We start from the raw sequence: 24,216 nt of genomic DNA, 5'->3' as shown, positions 1-24,216 counted from the left end.
TGTGGGGCAGGGAGCACGCGTGGGAGTGAGGTGGATACACGTGAGCGTGGGGCAGGGAACATGCACGTGAGGGTGGATACATGTAAGCGTGGGGCATGGAGCACACGTGTGAGAGTGAGGTGGATACACGTGAGCGTGGGGCAGGGAACATGCATGTGAGGGTGGATACATGTAAGCGTGGGGCAGGGAGCATGCGTGTGAGAGTGAGGTGGATACACGTGAGCGTGGGGCAGGGAACATGCATGTGAGGGTGGATACATGTAAGCGTGGGGCAGGGAGCACACATGTGAGAGTGAGGTGGATAAACGTGAGCGTGGGGCAGGGAACATGCATGTGAGGGTGGATACATGTAAGCGTGGGGCAGGGAGCACGCGTGTGAGAGTGAGGTGGATACACGTGAGCGTGGGGCAGGGAACATGCATGTGAGGGTGGATACATGTAAGCGTGGGGCAGGGAGCACGCGTGTGAGAGTGAGGTGGATACACGTGAGCATGGGGCAGGGAACATACATGTGAGGGTGGACACATGTAAGCGTGGGGCAGGGAGCACGTGTGAGGTGGATACACCTGAGTGTGGGGCAGGGAACATGCATGTGAGGCTGGATACATGTAAGCGTGGGGCAGGGAACATGCATGTGAGGTGGATACACGTGAGCGTGGGGCAGGGAACATACATGTGAGGGTGGGTACATGTAAGCGTGGGGCAGGGAGCACGCGTGTGAGAGTGAGGTGGATACACATGAGTGTGGGGCAGGGAACATGCATGTGAGGCTGGATACATGTAAGCGTGGGGCAGGGAGCACGCGTGTGAGAGTGAGGTGGATACACATGAGTGTGGGGCAGGGAACGTGCATGTGAGGCTGGATGCACGTGAGCGTGGGGCAGGGAGCACACATGTGAGAGTGAGGTGGATACACGTGAGCGTGGGCAGGCATGATGCTGAGGCCCCAGCTCTCCCCAGCAGCTGCTCCCCCGGCTGGAGGCGCCCCACAACGTCAGTGGCACCAGGGAGACCTCGCGTCTCCACGTTTGGCCGCTGCCCACTTGCACTGCTTTCGTTATTTTCTCGTTTTTGTTGTTGTTGAGACAAAGCCACACTCTGCCGCCCAGGCTGCAGGGCGGTGGCACAGTCACGGCTCACGGCAGCCTCGGCCCTGGGACTCATGCGATTCTTTCACCTCAGCCTCCTGAGCAGCCGGGACCACAGGCACGCACCACCACACCGGCTAAATTTTCAGTTTTTGTAGACACGGTGACGTGGTCTGGCTGTGTCGCTCCCACAATCCCCACGTGTCGCAGGAAGGCCGGTAGGAGGTAAGGGGATGATGGGGGCGGGTTTTTCCGTGCTGGTCTCCTGATAGTGAACGGTCTTGTGAGGTGTGCTGGTTTTATAAGGGCAGGCCCCTGCGCACTCTAGCAAGACGTGCCTCTGCTCCTCCTTGCCTTCTGCCATGACTGTGAGGCCTCCCCAGCCTCGTGGAACTGTGAGTCCATTAAACCTCTTTTTCTTTATAAATTACCCAGTCTTGGGTACGTCTTTATTAGCAGCATGAGAACAGACTAATACACACGAGGTCTCGCCATGTTACCCAGGCCGGTCTCAGACTCCTGGGCTCAAGCGATCCTCCTGCCTTGGCCTCCCAAAGTGCTGGAATTCCAGGTGTGAGCTACTGAGCCCAGCCCCACTTGAAGTTCTTAATGGAACCCCCAGCCACGGGGGCCTAAGGGACCCCACCTCTGTGGCTACTCAGGGTGACTGGGATGACAGAGGAGCCATGTAAGCCCAGAAACCTTCAGAGGCTAGGGGCACACAGAGTTCCCTGGCCATGGCTCCATGTCCAGAGGCCGGGAGGGGAGGATGGGTCAGGGCTCTGTGGAGGCCGGGAGGGGAGGATGGGTCAGGGCTCTGTGGAGGCCGAGAGGGGAGGATGGGTCAGGGCTCTGTGGAGGCCGGGAGGGGAGGATGGGTCAGGGCTCTGTGGAGGCCGGGAGGGGAGGATGGGTCAGGGCTCTGTGGAGACCGGGAGGGGAGGATGGGTCAGGGCTCTGTGGAGGCCGGGAGGGGAGGATGGGTCAGAGCTCTGTGGAGGCCGGGAGGGGTGGATGGGTCAGGGCTCTGTGGAGGCTGGGAGGGGAGGATGGGTCAGGGCTCTGTAGAGGCCGGCAGGGGAGGATGGGGTCAGGGATCCATGTCTGGACTCCGGGAGGGGAGGATGGGTCAGGGCTCTGTGGAGGCCAGGAGGGGAGGATGGGGTCAGGGATCCATGTCTGGACTCTGGGAGGGGAGGATGGGTCAGGGCTCTGTGGAGGCCGGGAGGGGAGGATGGGTCAGGGTTCTGTGGAGGCCGGGGGGGAGGATGGGACAGGGTTCTGTGGAGGCCGGGAGGGGAGGATGGGTCAGGGCTCTGTGGAGGCCGGGAGGGGAGGATGGGTCAGGGCTCTGTGGAGGCTGGGAGGGGAGGATGGGTCAGGGCTCTGTGGAGACCGGGAGGGGAGGATGGGTCAGGGCTCTGTGGAGGCCGGGAGGGGAGGATGGGTCAGAGCTCTGTGGAGGCCGGGAGGGGTGGATGGGTCAGGGCTCTGTGGAGGCTGGGAGGGGAGGATGGGTCAGGGCTCTGTAGAGGCCGGCAGGGGAGGATGGGGTCAGGGATCCATGTCTGGACTCCGGGAGGGGAGGATGGGTCAGGGCTCTGTGGAGGCCAGGAGGGGAGGATGGGGTCAGGGATCCATGTCTGGACTCTGGGAGGGGAGGATGGGTCAGGGCTCTGTGGAGGCCGGGAGGGGAGGATGGGTCAGGGTTCTGTGGAGGCCGGGGGGGAGGATGGGACAGGGTTCTGTGGAGGCCGGGAGGGGAGGATGGGTCAGGGTTCTGTGGAGGCCGGGAGGGGAGGATGGAGTCTGCTGAGGGCTGCACTGCATCCCCTCCAGAAACCATCTGCAGAAGCCCTGACCCCCAGCACTGCAGACTGAACCGAATGTGGCGATGGACGGGGAGGTGAAGCGGGAGAGAAAAGACCAGGAGAGGACAGGCAGGGAGGCAGCCGCCTGCAGGCCAAGCAGAGAGGCCTCAGACGGACAGAGACACTCTGATCTTGTAGTTTGGGGCTCCAGAACTGTGACAGAATAAATTTCTGTGGTCTAAGCTGCTGGGTCTGTGGTACTTTGTGACGGCAGTGGCAGGTATCCAAGGTCCCGAGGTGCGGGGCGTTGGAACATGCCGGCTGCGAGGGTCGCCCACACGGGTCGCCACCTTCATCCTCGCGCCACAGCGGAGTGACCGGAACCATCTGCTCGTGACCCGGCGCCAACACCAAGACCTGGCCCTGTCCTCAGGCCCAGCAAATCGCCTGTCAGGAGAGAGGGTTGGGGGCGGGAGGCCCCGGCAGGGATTCCGACCCAGCGGCTTCGCCAGGGCTTGGCTACAGCTGAGAACACACACGAGAGGAAACGGGGCGTCGTGAGGCCAGTGCTGGTTCTCGGGGGCAGCTCTGAGACATTAGAAATGCTGGCAGGTGCTGTAAATAGCTCCAGAATAGGGGGCCCTAAGGGACCCCACTTACAGGAGAAAGAATCTCAGCCGGGCCCACACCAGGGTTTCCACCATCACTCCCCAGTGGCCAGGCAGGGCTCCTGATTTCCCGGCCAGGCAGGTCACACACAGTGAGCCCAGAGCACTTTTCTAGCCCAGAGTATGAGACAGACATTGTGGTGCCATAAGTAAATGACTGAATACAGCCCCTGTGTGCAGGAGAGAGGTGTCCCACCAGGAGAGTCCCAGAGTTCACCTGGGCCGGTGCCCACCTCGTCCCAGCAGGCGGACGTTGTCCCCAGAAGCTCACTGCCCTCCCATCTACAGACAGAAAGATGGGTGTCCAGGGTGTAGGTGCGACCCCAGAAGACACGGCCACACCAGCCACCCCAGGGCCACCCTCCTCGCCCCGTTCCCATTTCTCCTCATTTTAATAGCACAGTAAGAAAAAGTCCAGGCATGGGCTCCACCCTCTCTGCAAGAGAGCCCTCCAGAAAGTCCCACATGCACCTGCAGCCTAGGGGGTGGCACTGCCAGGTGGGGTTCAGCCTCTGACCACTGGGCCTCCCCAGGCTGGCCCAGCACAGTGGACACCTTAGGCCCCATTATATGGACAGAGGGTGAGCCATGGCACCGCCCCAGCCAAGGCCCGAGGGGCCACTCCAAGCCAAGCCCGAGAGCCTGGAAAACACCAAGGCTGTTCAGAGGACCCATGGCCAGAGGCTGAGCACAGGGGCTGAATGGAGTTCGGTTGTTTCAGCATCATTTGTGGAAGACTGTCCTTTCGCCATTGAATTGCCTTTGCTCCTTTGCCACTGATTTTCAGTTCAGCTTAAGTCCGGCGCGGCGGGACGTACGCCCTGCGTGACGTCAGTCCTTTCTAGCATCCTGAGACTCATCTCATGGTCCACCTGAGCACACGGGCCACAGGCTCTTGAAAAGCGTGTCCTTCACCAGTGTTGGGTGAAGTATCCTCTCAATAGCCCATGCCTGTGTCAGTGGGTAATGATGTTGTTTCTCCCATTAAAATTGTGAACTTATGTCATGTTCTTCAATTCTGCAGTTTTGTTCATGTATTTTGAAGCTGTCATGAGATGCATATACACTTAGGACTGTTACGTCCGGATAAACTGATCCTCTTATCATCTCTTATTTCTGGTATCATTCCTTGTCCTACAGTCTATGTTGATATTAAGAATATCAAGAGTGAAACTTTACATCATAGCGAACAAAGAAAACCTCCGATGGCACCAGGGAAGAGATTTCAGGATGTTCAGTATCTGTCCCTGATAAAAATAATTTGAACTCAAAAATCTTTAATGAGTTACTCAGGATAGCAAACTTGATTTTTAATCACATTGAGGCAAGTATCCCCTCAGACAGAGGCTGCACAGGCGCAGCCGCCATCTCTTCCTGGTGGCTTCCTTTGCCAAGAGCACATCACGGTGATGAGTCCTCTGGGACAGGTCATCCTCCCGGCACCGAGACGTGGACAGGGGAGGAACAGACTCCTCTGCATCATGATCCAACTGTGAACAAGAAGGCCTCTTCGTGGGACAGGAAAAATACACTCGCTTTAAACAACAGACTGAACACGGATGTGATTTATAAAGGAGGAGACAGGGCAGGACAGTGACACTGAAGTCCTGCATGTGTTAGTAACACTGAAGGTGGCAGGGAACCGCTGTGTCCTGTGACTTGAAGGCCACTGTGAAGGAAAACAATGCAGTGAAAGAAAGTTCCTCCTATGTGGACATGTCTCTCATTTATCTTTCTAGATATGTTTACAGGCTTTAAAAGATACTAAGATAGGCTAGCTATTATCTCTTAAAAGAGAGACATATTTTCCTCGGATAACTGGAGACGCGCCCTGCGATTCCTCACCCTACTCCTGTTCCCTGAACCAGGCTGGGCATCCCACTCATCCCACAGGCGGGTGAGGCAGGACAGCCAGAAACCCCAGATCTGCCATTGCTCCCCAGGATGAAAGAAACACAGCATGACAGGCTTCTGCTAAGGGAATCAAATGTCTAATGGCTGTTTATAAAGTAGTTGTTCATAAACGTGTCTTCAATAACATTTTCAGTATAAAGATGGATTTACATTTCATTTCCGGAAAACTGGTATTTTGTACAGTGATCTGGCCGTGGCTAGGAGGCCCAGGGACAGCAGCCGCTGCTGCAGGCAGGCTCTGGGATTCACTGTCTGTCCTGTTGCTGCCCCAGGTAGGGAGAACACATGGGCTGAGGAAAAAAACAGCACGTGCAAACCTGACAGATGCCAAGGGTCCCAACACAGTCCTTCAGCCAAACTAAACCCTAGTTTCAAGATGTGTAGGAAAGCGCTGACACTCTACAGGCAGCTGCCTGCACGTGCGGCCGACCAGGCCCTGCATGCTCCGGGTAGGCAGGCGAGTCCCAAGGAGGGTAAGTGACAGCCCAGGGGTCAAGGGAGCTGGGCAGGAGACCCCAGAGGGCACGGGGCCTGGGTGAGAGCCCTGGACCCCGCACCAAGACACAGGGGTGGCCCTGAAGGACTCCAGGCAGGAAATGACAGGCTCTGAGGGTGTCCAGACACAGACCTCCACTGCCTGAGGGAGGACAGTCAGCCAGGGGGAGGGGCCGGGAGGCGGCAGGGAGGGAGGAAGAGCAGATGAGGAGGCGGAGGGTGTGCCCTGGGCAAGGCAGCAGTGGTGAGGAAGTTCTCAGTGACTCCTCCAGACGGCCAGGAGAACAGTGACAGTCTCAGGTGGCCCTGAGCACGTGAATGGCTAATCCACATCAGTCAAAGGCATAGCCAGGACCTGAACTTCCTATCCTAAGCCCTACATCCATGCAAGCCAGAGCAGCTGGGTCAGAAGCTAGACAGGAGCTCCGAGGATCACCCAGAGAAGCCTCCCTCAACACCTGGCCCTCACTCCAGCCCAGAGCACCTGCCTGGGCGTGAGACTGGCGGCAGCTGTAGGGGAGCCCTGGGCGTATGCTAGGCCCCCAGGGTGCCATCCTGCCCAGCCAGCCCAGGGAGCGGTGATGGGCTGCGCGCTGGCTGTCCCTGTACAGAGCAGTGCCCTGCGATAGTGACCACGACTGCTGTCTGCCCCTCACCCCTGGTTACGCTGTGCCTCCCGTGTGCATTTCTGTGATAAGGCCACTATAAACCCTGCAGGCACCTCACAAACCGCATTCCACGCGGGTGAGTTCACAACCCAGGGGTATGGAGGCTCCGCCCACCATTCCGCAGGCAAGCTCCCGGCCCAGGGGCACGGGGTTCCCTGCTGCACAGCCTCGAGATGCTCCAGGAGCACCCCCTGCACTGGGCTGTTCACGGATGCGCACTGTACGTGCCACTGTGAGAATCGCCCTCGTGTCCCTCAGCCTGGCAGACAGAAGGTGCCCAGGGCCAACCCCAACCCAGAGCCCACATGACAGTGCCAGGTAGGAATCGCACAGGTACAGCCATTCCTCTCCCAACTCAGCTATTGGTCAGAAAAACCCTGCTAGCCTCACTCCCTTGGGGAGGCTGTGCCCAGAGGCGGCAAAAGGCACTGTGCCTCCTCAGGGCTGTGGCTCCTGCGCCCCCTCCTCACCCAAGCCTGACAAGCTACTCTCAGAAATGAACCTATGGTAAAAATTAAGAGTCTAAGATACCCACCCTGTCCCCATCCCTGCCTCCAGCCTGGTCCCCAGACTCACATCTGTGAGGCAGAGATTGAGGGGCTGGAGCCAGCGACAGGGTTATGGGAGGGCTCCCCCACTCGGCCAGGACCCCTTGGCCTTACTGGACCGCACAGATGGCACCCAGCAGGCAGGCATGTTCTCAGGGGTGGCCAGCAAGGGCTCTCTCAGGGTACAGCTGGGAGAAGCGGCCAAGGGCCCAGATGGGGAAGATGTTCCTGTAGCTCGTGTAGGAGATGGCGCAGGACTTGTTGAAGACCCCGGAGATGTTTTCCTGAAAGAACACAGAGAAATAAACACAAAGGCTCCACCGGTCAGCTGAGGGCTAGTCCCTGAACTGCACCCTGGCTGCCGGCTTGGCTGGCTCGTGGGTGAGCCTGGGAAGGGTTGACTAAGCGAGAACATGGGAAAGCAGGTAGCGCATCCCACGTCAGTCAGGCACCATCAGCTCAGCTCAGACTCCCCGCCCTGCAGCAAACTGAGCCGGGGTCACCAGCCCCTCACGACCACGTCAGCTTCCACCAACTCAGCCTCATCCCAGGGGAGGGTAGTTGGCCTTACAGGATCTCATGACACCCACACTACAGGGATAAAAAAAGGCCGCCTCCTGCCCTTCCGGCTCAGTGAGGGGCCACCAGGTCGTCTGGAGCTGGAGGGTCTGTCCTGGAATGAAAGGGCTTCCCATCCACTGGCTTCTCCCATCCAGCTCCTCCCCCAGCCAAAGCATCACTTACAAAAACAGCAAGACCTGGACGTTAGGACCCAACAACCTACCACAGACCTGCCACCAACTCTGGCATTCGCTGGCAGAGTTGACGCCCCCCAAACGTCCGAAGTACCCCAAAGAAGACACAGAACAAGCGGATGTGGAAACAGCCGCGCACGATGGAGGCTGGTGCTGGGCCTTATGTGCTCAGGCCCCTGGTAGCATACCTGGGGCCAGTCGCTGTTGGGGAGCTGTTTCTCAAGCAGACACCGGACTCCTCTCTCCTGGGCCTTGACGTCAGGATGCCTGGCGGAAGAGGAGGCTGAAACACGCCCCCGAGCATCATCCTCACCCTCACGCGGCCGAGTCTAAGGACAAGCCCTGGAATGCTGCAGTGAGAACGGATGCACCCAAACAGACACCCACAGGCCCCACCAGGCGCAGTCAGCACCTCGGGCTCCTGCCGCACCTGTCCTAGGCTCCCTGAGAAGCGGAGCCACGGTGACGACAGGCTGGGGACACAGGCCTCCTGAGGCCTGCCCTGAGTGGCTCCAGCACAAGATGCTCTTCTGTTCCCCCCAAAGAGGAGCCCAAGACTATTCCCACCCGGCCCACTGGTCCTCATGGGCCTCTGGAGACCAGAAGCCACAGGAGCTCACACTTGCTTGCTGGCCAGGACGAGATACCAAGCAGGACCCAGGGCTCAGCGGGCCCAGCTTAACTGTGGGTCCCTGACTGTGCTGCCCTCAGGGGTCCCCCAGACCCTGCTGCTCCTGCTCAAACAGACCTGCTCTAGCTTTTAGGAAGATTCCCCAGATGGCCACAAACCTAATAGGGCAGCACAGATGAGATGCTGTGGGTGCATCTGTGTGTGTGTACACAGGTGCCTGTGCACGCGTACGTGTGTGCATAGACCTGTGTGTGTGTGCATCTGTCTCCACGTATGTACGTATGTCTATGTGCGGCACAGATGGGATGCTGTGGGTGTGTGTGGGTACACAGGTGCCTGTGCACGCGTACGTGTGTGCATAGACCTGTGTGTGTGTGCATCTGTCTCCATGTATGTACGTATGTCTATGTGCGGCACAGATGGGATGCTGTGGGTGTGTGTGTGGGTACACAGGTGCCTGTGCACGCGTACGTGTGTGCATAGACCTGTGTGTGTGTGCATCTGTCTCCATGTATGTACGTATGTCTATGTGCGGCACAGATGGGACGCTGTGGGTGTGTGTGTGGGTACACAGGTGCCTGTGCACGTGTACGTGTGTGCATAGACCTGTGTGTGTGTGCATCTGTCTCCATGTATGTACGTATGTCTATGTGCGGCACAGATGGGACGCTGTGGGGGTGTGTGTGTGTGTACACAGGTGCCTGTGCACGTGTACGTGTGTGCATAGACCTGTGTGTGTGTGTATCTGTCTCCATGTATGTACGTATCTCTGTGTGCGGCACAGATGGGATGCTGTGGGTGTGTGTGTGGGTACACAGGTGCCTGTGCGCATACACACTGTGTGTGTGTGCATCTGTCTCCATGTACGTATCTCTGTGTGTGGCACAGATGGGATGCTGTGGGTGTGTGTGTGGGTACACAGGTGCCTGTGCGCATACATACTGTGTGTGTGTGCATCTGTCTCCATGTACATATCTCTGTGTGTGGCACAGACGGGACGCTGTGGGTGCATCTGTGTGTGTACACAGGTGCCTGTGCACGTGTACGTGTGTGCATACGTACTGTGTTCATCTGTCTCCATGTACGTATGTCTGTGTGTGCACATCAGTGTGTGCACATGAACACCTGCGTGCAGCTGCGCATGTATGTACCAGGCACACATGTGGCTTGGCACCAGCTGTGGACACAGGAGGGCCACAGAGAGCAGCTGCCATGGCCGCCATCACTACCACACCAGGAAGCAGCGTCCTCATCACAGCCCACCTCACCATTTCCAGGGGTCCCTGATGCTGACGCTCTGCTACGAACACTGCTAATGGTGGGTGGTTCACTTCTAAGAGGCGAGCCTCTCTGCAGGGCCCCATGTGGTCAGAGTGACCCATCTCCTTGCCCCAGGAACCTGGCACGTGGCTCTTGGTAGACATCTCTGTTCCCTGAGTGGCAGCTGAATCGCCCCTGGCCCACAGGCCTCCCCTACTCCCCTCTACATTCACTCAGCCCAGGCCACTTGCTCACAGCTGAGTGTCCCTCCTCTACCCAAACCCAGGGCTCAGGGATGGGGCCTGTCATCCCCACCGAACGGCCATCAGCCCCATCAGGGCCCAGCAGGTGTTGTGGATCTGGGACTGGGCGCTCTGCACGTAACGCCGCTGCTCGCAGGACTCAAAGTCCTCCCCCCAGCCTCCGTCTGCCATTTGCCGGGACAGCAAGAAGTCACAGGCTCGGGAGACCTCTGCACAGGCAGTCCTGTAGAGACCAGAGACAGTAGACACCATCACACCAGGGAAGGACCCCTAGCTTCTCACCCTGGCAGGCTGCCTTAGGGTGTGGGGAGGAGCCTACGCTATAGGGCTGCCCTATGTGAGGGCCATGGACCACTACTGAAACCCCTGAGCTTGAGTTCCACAGATGTGAACTGGGAACAGATACTCCTGGCTCCCAGAGTCGTTAGGGTGACAAAGGGACATGCGAGTACTGCAGATGGCCTCACAGACGTGTCAGACTGAGTGAGGTCTGCAGTGCTTGGGAGCAGTGCCTTATAAGCTGCATCCAGGCAAGCACAGTGCTCCCCACCCCCAAACACCCATACGGGAAAAAGCAGGGCAGCTGGAGACAGGGCTGGGACCGGAGGCCTCTTGCCTTCTAACCCGGTCTGGGGGCGCCTGGACCCTAATCCTCCTACTCAGGGTTGGGAGGTATCTGTGTGCCTGGAGGGGCTCCGTCAGGAAGCTCTGGAGAGCCGTGGGACCAGGGAAGCATCCTCATTTCAACCTGGGACCTTGTCTGAGAAACCAATCTTATCTCACTGTTTAAAAATATTAAAAACAGGCCAGGCGCAGTGGTTGATGCCTGTAACCCAGCACTTTGGGAGGCCGAGGTAGGAAGATTGCTTGAGCCCAGACCAGTGTGAGCAACACAGCAAGACACCGTGTCTGCATAAAAGTTTTAAAAAATCAGGTGTGCAACAAAAAAAAAGAAAAAAAATGAGTCAGGTGTGGTGGCGTGCACCTGTGGTCCCAGCTATTTGGGAGGATCGCTTGAGCCCAGGAGTTCGAGACTACAGTGAGCCTGGATCATGCCACTGCATGTCAGCCGTGTTGACAGAGCGAGACTCTGTCTCGAAAAAAAAAAAAGAAAAAGAAAAAGAAAAAAACACCCCTATAATCAAACATCAAAGCCAACAACACTCCCGTCGGGGGATTGGGCTGAGACCCCCGCCCACCAGAGGACAGGCACTCACTCACTCACCCATCTCGGTAGCTCTGCCCCATGCAGGCGAAGGCCTCCAGGCCAAACCAGGTGCCGTAGGTGAAGCACACCCCCCAGGACCTGGAGGGAGACGAGGAGAGCCTCAGCCCTTCAACCCACGTTCACAGCCGGTGTGTGAAACCACAGGCATTCTGCGACATTCACACGTGCCCAGCCAGCCCACCAACTCCAGTGCCTCAGGCGTCAGGGCCACGGAAGACAGCAGCTCCATCTGCTGGGCCCACCAGCCAGACACCCGAGAACGAGCAGTGAGGGTGGAGGGGAACAGCCACACTCAGGCGACAGTGCACGTCCAACACAGCCTGGCTGCACCCAGCAACATGCCAAGCAATTTCACCAAGGCGGGGGCCAGGCATGCCAAAAAGGAACAAGGTCCCCCAGAGGTCATGGCCTGGCAGCGCACTTCCAGAAACGTCTGGTTCAGCACCAGCATACCACCCAACATTTATGAAGGCAGCGCGTGACAGCAGAAACCTCCGGATCCCACGCGTGTCTGCACTCATGGGCGGGGCTCACTCACCCTTCCCAGGAGCCGTCAGCCCTCTGCTGCCGCCGACAGAACTCTAAGCCCCGCTCGAGGGTCTCCCTGGAACACAGGAGATTGGCCCAATGAACAATCCGGCAAAACGGCAGTTTGCCTATCCCAATTCCACCCATTTCAGGGTCTCAAAACAATGAGCACGGTCTCCCTTAAAAACCACATAAAAATAAACAGTTTACACAGACCTATGAGGGTTTTTAAACGAAGCAAGTACAGGACACCAGAGCGGGAAGCAGACTGGCAGAGTCTGAAAAAGGGATGGCGAGGAAAGCAAGGCCCCGGGGGGAGCCCCGCAGACACGGCTGCGAACAGGAGCAGTATCACTGAGACCCAGCAGCCCAGGCTTGAGCAAAGCAAACAAAGGGAACTAGTAAGAACAGGAAAAAATCAATTAGAGAGAAAACAACACATTTAGAAGACAAAGAAGACCCATCCTAAATCTAACTGGTATTTCCAAAGACAACCGGTTCTCCAAAAGGCTGGAGTGAAGTGTCTACTCTGGTGTCAGCCTGCGGGACGTGAGACTCATCTTTAACCAGCAGGTCAAGCAGGACTGATGGGTGTCGGTCCTGGGACTAAGGTCCATGTGACTGCAGCTCCCATCATGCTCGCCAACTCCCTCTACCAACTCTCCCTTCTGGCTTTTGTGAGATGCCATCTAGAGAGGCCCCTGCAGCAAAAGGCAGTCAGCAGCTTCCAGCTGAGGAAGGGGATCCTGCCGAGGACCCCGAGTGCTCAGAGGCAGAGCCTTCCTCACTGGAAGCTCCGGCGGGACCCTGAGGCCGAGGACCTGCGAGGCTGCGCCTGGACTTCTGACTGACAGAAACGGTGAAGTAATAAATGTGTGTTCTTCTAAGCCACTAGGTTTGTACTAACATTGTCACCCAGCAATAGGTGAAACAGAGTCAACGTACAAATTCATAAAAGCAATAAAAGAAGCGACAGGACTACACAGATATGGCGAGAAATAAGAACATTTTATGTATTACATTTGAAAACTCAGACAAAATGTACAAATTAGAAAAATTAACTTATCAAAACTGCCTCAATCAAGAAACAGAGAATCTAAACAGTCCTAAAACTATTAAAAGAATGAGTCAAAATCTAAACTTTTCCCAGAAAAAAAACTCTAGGCCTAGGAATTTTATAAGTGAATGCGACTAAGTTATCAGGCACACTCATTCTAATCTCACACAAACTCTTCCAGAGAATAGAAGGAGGAGGAACACTCTCTAGTTCGTTCCAGGAACCCAGAGAAATAAGATATGGAAAAGTGAAATTTTCAGGCTATTTCACTCATGAACACAGATGCAAAACTCTAAATTAAAACTGAGAAACTGAATACTGTCTTAAATACAGACCAATACGAAGGTCTATCTCAGAAATACAAAGGCGTCTTAACATTAGAAAAATCCATAATAATCCTCTCTACAAATTAACAAATGACACAAATATATAATCATCTCAAAGCAGACAGCGTAGTGTGAGACCAGCCTGGGAAACAGAGCAAGACCCCATCTCTATAAAAAATTTAAAAATTAGCTGAGCATGGTGCATGCTTGTGGTCTTAGCTACTCAGGAGGCTGAGACAGGAGGATTCCTTGAGCCTAGGAGTTTGAGGCTACAGTGAGCTATGATGGCACCACTGCACTCCAGCCTGGGCAACAGAGTAAGACCCCATCTCTTAAAAAAAAAAGAAGAGTTGATTGCTTTCCTTCAAGCAATGAACAATTAGATTTTAGCACTTTGGGAGGCCGAGGCGGGTGGATCACGAGGTCAAGAGATCGAGACTATCCTGGTCAACATGGTGAAACCCCATCTCTACTAAAAATACAAAAAATTAGTTGGGCATGGTGGCGCGTGCCTGTAATCCCAGCTACTCAGGAGGCTGAGGCAGGAGAATTGCCTGAACCCAGGAGGCGGAGGTTGCGGTGAGCCAAGATCGCGCCATTGCACTCCAATCTGGGTAACAAGAGCGAAACTCCATATCAAAAAAAAAAAAAAAAGAAGAACACAATGCCATTTACATTAGCTCCAAAAAATTGAAATCCTTAGGTATAAACAACAAAATATGTACAAGATCTATATATGATGACATCTACACAATTCTGATGAAAGAAATAAAAGATCTTCCCAACTTGAGCTCTAGATTCGATGGATTCCCAACCAAAGTCCCAGCATTTTGTAAATATCAACAGACTGATTCTAAAATGTATATGGAGAGGGAAAAAAACCCAGAATAGCCAATGCACTGTTGAAAGAGAACACTGACACTGAGTTCAAGGCCTTCTACAGAGCTACAGGAACCCAGACAGGGTGGTACCGGCGAAAAGAACAAATAGACCAGTGGAACAGAACAGAGAGCTCAGAAATAGACCCACGTAAATGCAGTCAACTGATTTTTTACAAAGGAGCAAAGGCAACAAAATGGCGCAAAAAAAGTCTTCTGGACAGATGGTGCCAAAACAACTGGACATCCACATGCAACCAAATCTAGACACGAGCCATAAGCCCTTCCCAACGGCGAACTCAAAAGGAACCATGGAGCCAGATGTAAAGCGCACAGCTTGACAGCTCCTAGAATGTAACGTGGCAAACACTCCAGGCACCTGGGCTTGGCAGCAGCTTTTCAGATACAACACCAAAAACATGATACGTGAAACAGAACACTGACAAGCGGGACTCCATTAAAATAAAAACTGGCTCTGCAAAAGATACTATTAATAGAATGAAGAAACAAGACACAGACTGGCAGAAAACATCTGCGAAAGACGTAGCTGATAAAGGGCTGGCAGTCAAAATATACAAAGAACTAAAACTCAACAATAAGAAAACCCAACTTAAAAATGAACCAAAGACTTTAACAGACACTTCACTGAAAAAGATACACCGGTGGCAAATACTGTATGAGAAGATTTTAACAGAGCGTCACTTGGGAACTGCAAACTGAACGAGGAGATAGCACTGCGCACCTCTCAGAACAGCTAAACCCAAAACACAACACCCAGTGCTGGTGAGGATGTGGAACAGGAAGGCTCATCGTTGCTGGCGGAAATGCAGACGGCGCAGCCACTTTAGAATACAGCTTGGTAGCTTCTTACAGAACACGCTCTTACCATGGGATCCAGCAATCACGCTCCTTGGCATTTACCCAAATGAGCTGAAAACTTCCACGTACGCTAACATGGATGGCAACTTTATTCATAGTTGCCAAAACTTGGAAGCAAGTAAGGCACTCACCTCAGCAGGTGAATGGATAAACTGTGGCACACGCAGACGATGGAACATTATTCGGCACTAAAAAGAAATGTGCTATCGAGCCATAGAAAGACACGGAGGAACCTTAAATGCTTATTATTAAGTGAAAGAGGCCAGTCTGAAAGGCAAAACCATGGAGACAGTAAAAATATCAGTGTTTGCTACTAAGGGGTTTTTTTTTTTTGAGACGGAGTTTCGCTCTTTTTACCCAGGCTGGAGTGCAATGGCGCGATCTCGGCTCACCACAACCTCCGCCTCCTGGGTTCAGGCAATTCTCCTGCCTCAGCCTCCTGAGTAGCTGGGATTACAGGCACGCGCCACCGTGCCCAGCTAATTTTTTGTATTTTTAGTAGAGACGGGGTTTCACCATGTTGACCAGGATGGTCTCGATCTCTTGACCTCGTGATCCACCCGCCTCGGCCTCCCAAAGTGCTGGGATTACAGGCGTGAGCCACCGCGCCCGGCCATAATTTTTTTTTAAAGTTTAGCAAATTGTCTAGCTATGAGATCAGTATCAAAATCAATTGCATAGGAATCTATGAGTCCACAGTGATAATAAATAAGTAAATAAACAGAGGCGAAGGAAAAGCTTTTGGAAGAACACCAACCAACACATATGGGGAATGACAATTTTGCAAGCATTACGCAAATAATTGATTCAGGCAAGAAACATCATCAAATGCTAACAGTAACGGGTGTAAGTCTGATGAGAAATAGGACATTTACGTAGCCTAAAACTGTCTCCCAATAAAAAAACAGCAACTTCACAGTGGAGAAACTAAGTACAGTGGCCACCACCCCATCAAGGGGCCAGAGTGGATGTGTGCTTCCTAGTAAGATGCAAGAGAAGGCCCCACTTCTTCTGCAATATTCCTGACAAAAATGTACAACTTCATAACCCGAATCTAATCATGAGACACCAGAAAAAAAAAGAAAAAAAACACTGAGAATATTCTACAAAATAACTTGCTGAACAATTCAAAAATGACATAGTCATCAAACACAAGGAAAGACTAAGGAATTATTCCAGGTTAAAAGAGTGTCAGTGTTATAACTAAATGCAACCCATGTGCACAGTAAGCAGGATAAGGAAGGAGGGGATCCACGATGGCCGACCACCAGCGGCTTGGGATGGGGGCTCCTGGTGAAGGTGCAGAGAACGAGAGGACGCCACACTTTCAGACGAATTTTTGTTGCTCACGGACCAGGAGATTCCCAGCGGAGGAGCCCCACGGGTCGCCAGCGCGACTCTTGTGGCCGGTGCGGCGGTTTTGCTGGTGCCTCAGCGCGGCAGTTCTTGGTGCAGAGTGAGCGGGACTGGGTCCCCTTTTGGCCGATTCCCGGGCAGAAAAGCACCATCAATCTTAACACCGCTGTTTTGGCCGGCGCAGTGGATTGCTCAGATTTCGGCGCTGGGAATCAACAAGTTGGATGTCCACTCAGAAACCTAATTTGAAAGTCGGAAATCACAAAGACGACAGGTGGATAAATTTACACTGATGGGAAGAAACCAGCGTAAAAAGGCTGAGAATACCCAAAATCAGAATGCCTCTCCCTCTACAGGGGATCACAGTTCCTCATCAGCAACGGAACAAGCCCTGATGGAGAACAAGTGCGTTCCATTAACAGAAGTAGGCTTCAGAAGGTGGATGATAAGAAACTTCTGTGAATTAAAAGAACTTGTTCTAATCCAATGCAAAGAAACTAAGAACTTTGAAAAAAGGTTTGACGAAATGCTAACGAGAATAGACAATTTGGAGAGGAATATAAGTGAATTAATGGAGCTGAAAAACACAACAGGAGAACTTCGCAAAGAATGCACAAGTTTTAACAGTCAAATTGATCAAGCAGAAGAAAGGATATCAGAGTTCGAAGACCAACTTAATGAAATAAAACGAGAAGTCAAGATTAGAGAAAAAAGGATAAAAAAGAATGAGCAAAGGCTCCAAGAAATACAGGATTATGTGAAAAGACCTAATCTACGTTTGATAGGTGTACCTGAATGTGACATAGAGAATGAATCCAAGTTGGAAAATACTCTTCAGGAGATTATTCAGGAAAACTTTCCCAATCTAGTAAGACAGGACAATATTCAACTCCAGGTAATACAGAGAACACCACAAAGATATTCCTCAAGAAGACCAACCCCAAGGCACATAATCGCCAGATTTATTAGGGTTGAAATGAAGGAGAAAACACTAAGGGCAGCCAGAGAGAAAGGTCAGGTTACCCACAAAGGGAAACCTATCAGACTTAGAGCAGATCTCTCAGCAGAAACCCTACAAGCCAGAAAAGAGTGGGGGCCAATATTCAACATCCTTAAAGAAAACAACTTTCAACCCAGAATTTCATATCCAGCCAAACTGAGCTTCACAAGTGAAGGAAAAATAAAATCTTTTGCAAACAAGCAAGTACTTAGAGATTTTACCATCACCAGGCCTGCTTTGCAGAAGCTTCTGAAAGAAGCACTACACATATAAACGAACAACCAGTATCAGCCTTTCCAAAAATATATCCAGCTAGCATCAAATGGCAGTATTAAACTCATATATATTATTAACTGGATAAAAAGCCAAAACCCATCGGTACGCTGTATCCAGACCCATCTCACATGCAACGATACACAAAGACTCAAAGGGACAGAGGAAGATTTACCAACCAAACGGAGAGCAAACATAAATAAATAAATAAAAAGCAGGAGTTGCAATTCTCACCTCTGATAAAATAGACTTTAAAGCAACAAAGATCAAAAGAGGCAAAGAAGGACATTATATAATGGTCAAAGGATCAATGCAACAAGAAGAGCTAACGATCCTAAATATACACGCACCCAATACAGGAGCACCCAGATACATAAGACAAGTTCTTAATGACTTATAAAGAGACTTAGCCTCCCACACAATAATAGTGGGAGACTGTAACATCACATTGTCAATACTAGACAGATCAACGAGATAGAAAATTAACAGGATATCCAGGACTTGAACTCAGACCCGGAACAAGTAAACTTAATAAACATTTATAGAACTCTCCACTTTAAATACACAAAACACACATTCTTATCAGTACCACATCACACCTATTCCAAAAGTGACTACATAATTGGAAGTAAATCACTCCTCAGTAATTGCATAGCATTTCATAGGTTTAAATGAAATATTGGTTGGCTGCTTGTTTGTTATTTTCTTCCCTTATTCCTTCCTGTCTCCATTGTTAAGCACAATTATTGGCATAAAAGAGGTTTTCAATTCCCATTTTTAGACTGCATTCTAGCCTGGGCAATAGAGCAATATTCCCATTCTCTCTCCCTCTTCTTCATTCTTTTTTTTTCTTTCTCTCTTTCTTCCTTTTTCTTTAAAAAAATAAAATAAAATAAAAATAAAATGCCACATTTTATAAAATCTAGGACTTTGTTAATTTTTCTACCACTAAAGAAATGTTGCCAATTAAACTGTGATACATCCTTAATCGAAAAATGCATTCTAGTTTCAGAGATGCTAAAATGTAGAGAAAAAAATATATGACTTAGAAGTAATTGAACATGGTAGTAAAGATGACTGAATCCAGAACACAAAAATTAACTGATTATTTTACATTATATTGGAGATATCCCCCACAAAGAAAAGCCACAAAAGTAAAAAAAAAAATGCAATAAGAGCTTCTGAGATAATGAAAAATATTTTTAGCAGTTTTTTGTTTTGTTTTGTTTTTTGCAAAAAAAAAAAAAAAAAAAAAAAGAAGGATAAGGAAAAAAGAAAAATAATTAAGTGAGCCGAGGTCATGCCACTGCACTGCAGCCTGGCACCTGGTGACAGAATGGAACTCTGTCTCAAAAAAATAAAAATAAAAAAAATAAACAAATGCAACCTTAAATATCGGATTAAAGCTTGAGGAAAAATTTTGCCACAAAGGACATTATTGGAACAATTAGGCCAATTTGAACAAGGCCTGCAGATTAGTACTGCATCAACATTAACATTCTGACCTACACTTGCACAAAAGAAATACTCATGCAGTTAGAAACATAGTACATCCTCTCTGCAACTTCTCCAGTGGTTCAAGAAAGAGCATCTCGAGCGCGAGGGAGGGAAGGCAGTGAAGCCTCAGAGGAGAGGAATCCTAGTAAGAGGTAACAGGAGCACTTTTTACTGATTTTGCAACTTTTCTATAAATTTGTAAATTTAGGGGAGAATTTAAGTCTGCGTAGTAAAACAGAATATTCCATATAAGTAGTGTTAAAGTAACTGGCAACCCCAAACTGCATCTCAAAAATTCTCTAGGTAAATTTAAAATCTTAATATAAAAATCAGACTAATATATTTAACCATTTAAAAGTTAAAAACTTGGCCGGGTGCGGTGGCTCACGCCTGTAATCCCAGCACTCTGGGAGGCCAAGGCAGGTGGATCACGAGGCCAAGAGATCGAGACCATCCTGGCCAACATGGTAAAACTCCAACTCTACTAAAAATACAAAAATAAAAAAAAATTAGCTGGGCGTGGTGGAACACACCTTTAGTCACAGCTACTCAGGAGGCTGAAGCAGGAGAATCCCTCGAACCTGGGAGGCGGAGGTTGCAGTGAGCCAAGATCGCGCCACTACACTCCAGCCTGGGCGACAGAGCAGGACTTCATCTCAAAAATAAAAATAAAAATAAATAAATAAAAGTTTAACACTTAGGTTCAAACACCCTAAAGTGATAAAAAGAACAAAGAAATTGAGGAGAAAATATCTGTAACATAATACACAAATACTTTATTGTGCTTAAAAATGAAAGAAAAACCATCCTAGTGAAAATTTTAAAAATGGCTGGGGGTGGTGGCTTACCATGTAATCCCAGCATTTGGGGAGGCTGAGGTGGGAGGATGATTACTTGAGCCCAGGAGTTCAAGACCAGCCTGAGCAGCAGAGCTAGACCCCATCTCTACAGAACATTTTCAAAATTAGCCAGGCATAACAGTATGCACCTTTATTCCCAGCTACTCAGGAGGCTGAGGTGGGAGGATTGCTTGAGCCCAGGAGCTTGAGGCTGTGGTGAGCCATGATTTCACCACTGTACTCCAGCCTGGATAACAGAATAAGACTCTGTCTAAAAAAATAAATTATAAAAAAAATGTTCTAACTTGGAAGTCACCAAAGAAATGCAGAGGAAACCCATGATGAAGTCACCACGGCCCCCCGTGTGCCACATCCAGGATCCGTTTCTACACAGTGACAACAGCTGACATGCGCTTCCCTGGCACCTCTCACAGTCCCTCCACTCTGCCAGGCTGTACTCTTGCCCATGCAGGCAGGGAAAGAGATGGGCAGAGAAGTGACCAGGCCAGGTCAGCCAGGAAGAGGGAGGGTTGGGGGCCCACCCAGGCAGGCAGACCCCAAGCCATACAGCTCTAGGGAATAATAATGGTCATGAATACATATTTACCAAGAAAATACCGGTTAAGGTTAAACTGGGGAAAAAGCTAAAAACAACAATGAAAACGGAAAAACAGCCCAGAGGCTACCGAGTGAAATGACACGACGCCTGTGCTGGAGGAGCACGCTCAATGGTGGGGCTTTTAGAAACCCCACCCAGGCACAGAGTGGGCCAGGCCTGAAGAGGGGCGGCAGACCACCATGGAAATGTGCAGACCAACAGCAGCGGCAGATTCTTACTCAGGGGCGAGGAGGGGGCAACTTAGCCTCTTCTTTGCATTTTTCTGTATTTTGCAAGTCTTGTTTGTAAAGCACCTGCTTTACTTTTATTACAGTGATTTTTAAAAGGTAATATATTTTTTAAAAGGCCAATTCTGTGAGTGTGGCTGAGGACAACGCACGACCACTCCACACCGCCGGGCAGCACGTGGCCAAGGGCCGTGCCAGGCCAACCCCACTCCACACCGCCGGGCAGCACGTGGCCAAGGGCCGTGCCAGGCCAACCCCACTCCACACCGCCGGGCAGCACGTGGCCAAGGGCCGTGCCAGGCCAACCCCACTCCACACCGCCGGGCAGCACGTGGCCAAGGGCCGTGCCAGGCCAACCCCACTCCACACCGCCGGGCAGCACGTGGCCAAGGGCCGTGCCAGGCCAACCCCACTCCACACCGCCGGGCAGCACGTGGCCAAGGGCCGTGCCAGGCCAACCCCACTCCACACCGCCGGGCAGCACGTGGCCAAAGGCCGTGCCAGGCCATGGAAGACAATGAACACAGTGCTTGCACCTGCGAAGCACAAGAAAACCCCTGCTCCACCCACGGCTTCCAACAAAAACACAACCAGAATATCCTCAGATGTTAAAAGAAGCAGCACACTCCCACGTAACTCAGGGTCAGAGAAGAACAGTAGAAACAGAAAACACTTTCAGTATTTGTGCTGCCGCAGCCAGCACCAAACAACAGTTTTAATTGAACGATATATCAAAACTCGTTTATAGCCTCAAGTGCATATTTCAATACAAACCTGAAATCAAATATCTAAGCATTCAAGTTAGAAAAATAAAGGAGAAAGAAAATAGCAAAGGCCAGGTGTGGTGCCTCACACCTGTAATCCCAGCACTTTGGGAGGCCAAGGAAGGTGAATCACCTGAGGTCAGGAATTTGAGACCAGCTTGACCAACATGGTGAAACCCTGTCTCTACTAAAAATACCAAAAATTTAGCTGGGCATTGTGGCGAGCACCTGTATTCCCAGCTACTCGGGGGGCTGAGGCAGGAGAATCACTTGAACCCAGGAGGCAGAGGTTGCAATGAACTGAGATCACACCACTGCACTCCAGCCTGAGTGACACAGCAAGACTCCACCTCAAAAAATATAAAAAAGAAAAGAAAAGAACAAAGAAAAGAAATTGATGAAACAAAAAATAAACTCTCCTAAAAAACAGAATCAAAGACTAAGACGGTTTTTGTTTTTGTTTTTCAAAAGATCGGCATAAGATCTCAGAAGAAAGAAGAGGATGTCAGCGTTGAGCTCAGAGCCATCTAAGAGGACACGGAACACTCTGCGCCCATCAGTATAAAACTGAGTGGAAAAAGGAAGACTCCCAGACCGACACAAAAATGGAACATCTACTCAGTCCTATAAACTATTAAAGAAATTACACTGCACTCCAGCCTGGGTGACAGAGCAAGAACCCATCTCAAAAAAAAAAAAAAAGAAATTGAGCTTCTAATTTAAAACCTTTCCTCAAAGAAAACTCCAGGCCCAACTGACATTTCCAGTAATTTTTCCCAAATATTTAAGGCAAAAATATTACAAACATTACATAAATTCTTCCAAAGAGTATTTTAAAAAACATTTTCCAACTGCTTTTCTGAGTTCAGTATCATCTTAACAGGAGAACCTCACAAAGACATTATGTAAAGAAAATTTCATATAATTTTATGTAAAGAAAATTATAGGCCGGGCGCTGTGGCTCACGCCTGTAATCTCAGCACTTTGGGAGGCCGAGGTGGGCGGATCACAAGGTCAAGAGATTGAGACCATCCTGGTGGCCAACATGGTGAAACCCCATCTTTAAAAAAAAGAAAGAAAATTATAGACCATTGTCTCTAGTAACCAGAGCTGTTAAACTCCTAACAAAATATTCCTCAAATTGAATCTAGCACTATATAAAGAGTGCATCATGACCAAGGTGAGTCTACACCAGGTTTAACAAAAGTAAAAACTGTAATCATAGTAGGATAACGAACCCGCAAAAACCACATGCCCTTTAACGTACCCTGTGACATAGCAACGACACTCCGAGGTACATGACCGTGAGAAGTAAGTACCCAGGAGCCAAGAGTGTTCACAGGAGACGCTTCGTAAAAACCCAGACTGAAATCCTCCCCGGTGCTGAGGACAGGCAGCTAGACAGCACGGCACCTGCATTCAACCAGAGGCCCGAGGGAGAGGACGCTGCTGCTACCCCAGCCACCTGGCTAACCTCGAGCAGATGAGAAGGCAACACGCAGTCCACACCTCAGGGTTCCACCTAGACAAGGTTCAGAGCGAGCAACAGAAACCCACAGCCTGGCAGGCGTGCGGGCGGCCCCCTCATGGGGACGCCTGAGGGCTCTGGTGGCATCGCCATGTTCGACGTTGGCACCGGGACCTGTTTGCTTCAGAAGATCAACCTGTGCACTTTCTTGAATATTTGCCACCCTTAAAAACTGCTACTGGAACACAGGTGGAGCCGCGGATGAAATGTCTTTTTAACATTATTACAAGATAGGGAGAAAATCCAGTTTTGTGTTGTAATTATGCTATTCTGAGCCCCAGTAGATACTTTGTAGGCTTTAGGGCATATAACTGCATTCAATAACCTCTGCAGGCTCCCACGTCTACGTGAGTTTTGTTTCTGAGATGGGCCGCAGGGCTGTGCTACAGAATGCTGTGTCAGGGCCTTGGCCCCCAACTTGGCAGCCCCCACACTGAGTGAGAGCATCCTGGGCCGAGGCCCTGCGTACCTGATCTCGGCTGCCCTGTGGTCTGGGAAATGCTTGTGGAAATGCTTAAGTGCCTGCATCACGGCCGAGGTGCACTCCACATACGTGTAGTCAATCATGATGTCCCCTGGGGAAGGGAAGGAAGAACCAAGGTGCTGAGTCTCACCCTGGCTGCCCAGGGCCTACAACTCAGGCCAAATCACGACAAGCAAGAGTGTCGCTGTGTGCAGAACCCGTGCCTGGATGCTGCCTCCCCGACCAACCTCCAGAGCAAACACTGGCCGGCCCAGGACACACACCTGTACTACGAGAGAGCAAAGATGAGGGGAATGCAGCAGAAAGCTGCAATCCCAGCCCAAAAAGCTATGTGTGATGGGTAGGGGACCAGGAAGGGGGCATGTGAGGTGCCCAAAGGTGGACCAGGGGTGAGATCCTGCCCCCAGACCAGTACAGTGGCAGCCATGCACACACAGCAGCCTACCAGCCCATGACGTGGGTCCCCTCAGTCCCCACAGACACCTCCCTGCAGGCGCTCTGGGATCCACGAAGTGGGCTCGCAACACACAGCAGCCTCCACAGAACATAAGCCCTGTGGACTGAGCAGGAGCCAGCCCAGGCTGTGCACCTCACTGGAACCCTCCACCATCCCATCCCCTAGGCCTGACCTG

At 51.2% G+C, this 24,216-nt stretch overlaps 2 pseudogenes; both read right to left on the bottom strand.

Moving 5' to 3' along the window:
* Nucleotides 1–7,262: 7,262 nt before the first annotated feature.
* The window catches only part of LOC135273194 (lanosterol synthase-like), a 35,634-nt pseudogene continuing 18,680 nt past the window's right edge, over nt 7,263–24,216 (bottom strand).
* LOC135273183 (uncharacterized) lies at nt 8,158–10,002 on the bottom strand (annotated as a pseudogene).

Source organism: Aotus nancymaae, unplaced genomic scaffold (assembly GCF_030222135.1).
Source record: "Aotus nancymaae isolate 86718 unplaced genomic scaffold, 86718_ANA_hifiasm-v0.15.2.pri h1tg000348l, whole genome shotgun sequence".
NCBI lineage: Eukaryota > Metazoa > Chordata > Mammalia > Primates > Aotidae > Aotus > Aotus nancymaae.
The sequence above is the reverse complement of the archived record's forward strand: the minus strand, read 5'-3'. Positions and strand labels throughout refer to the sequence as shown.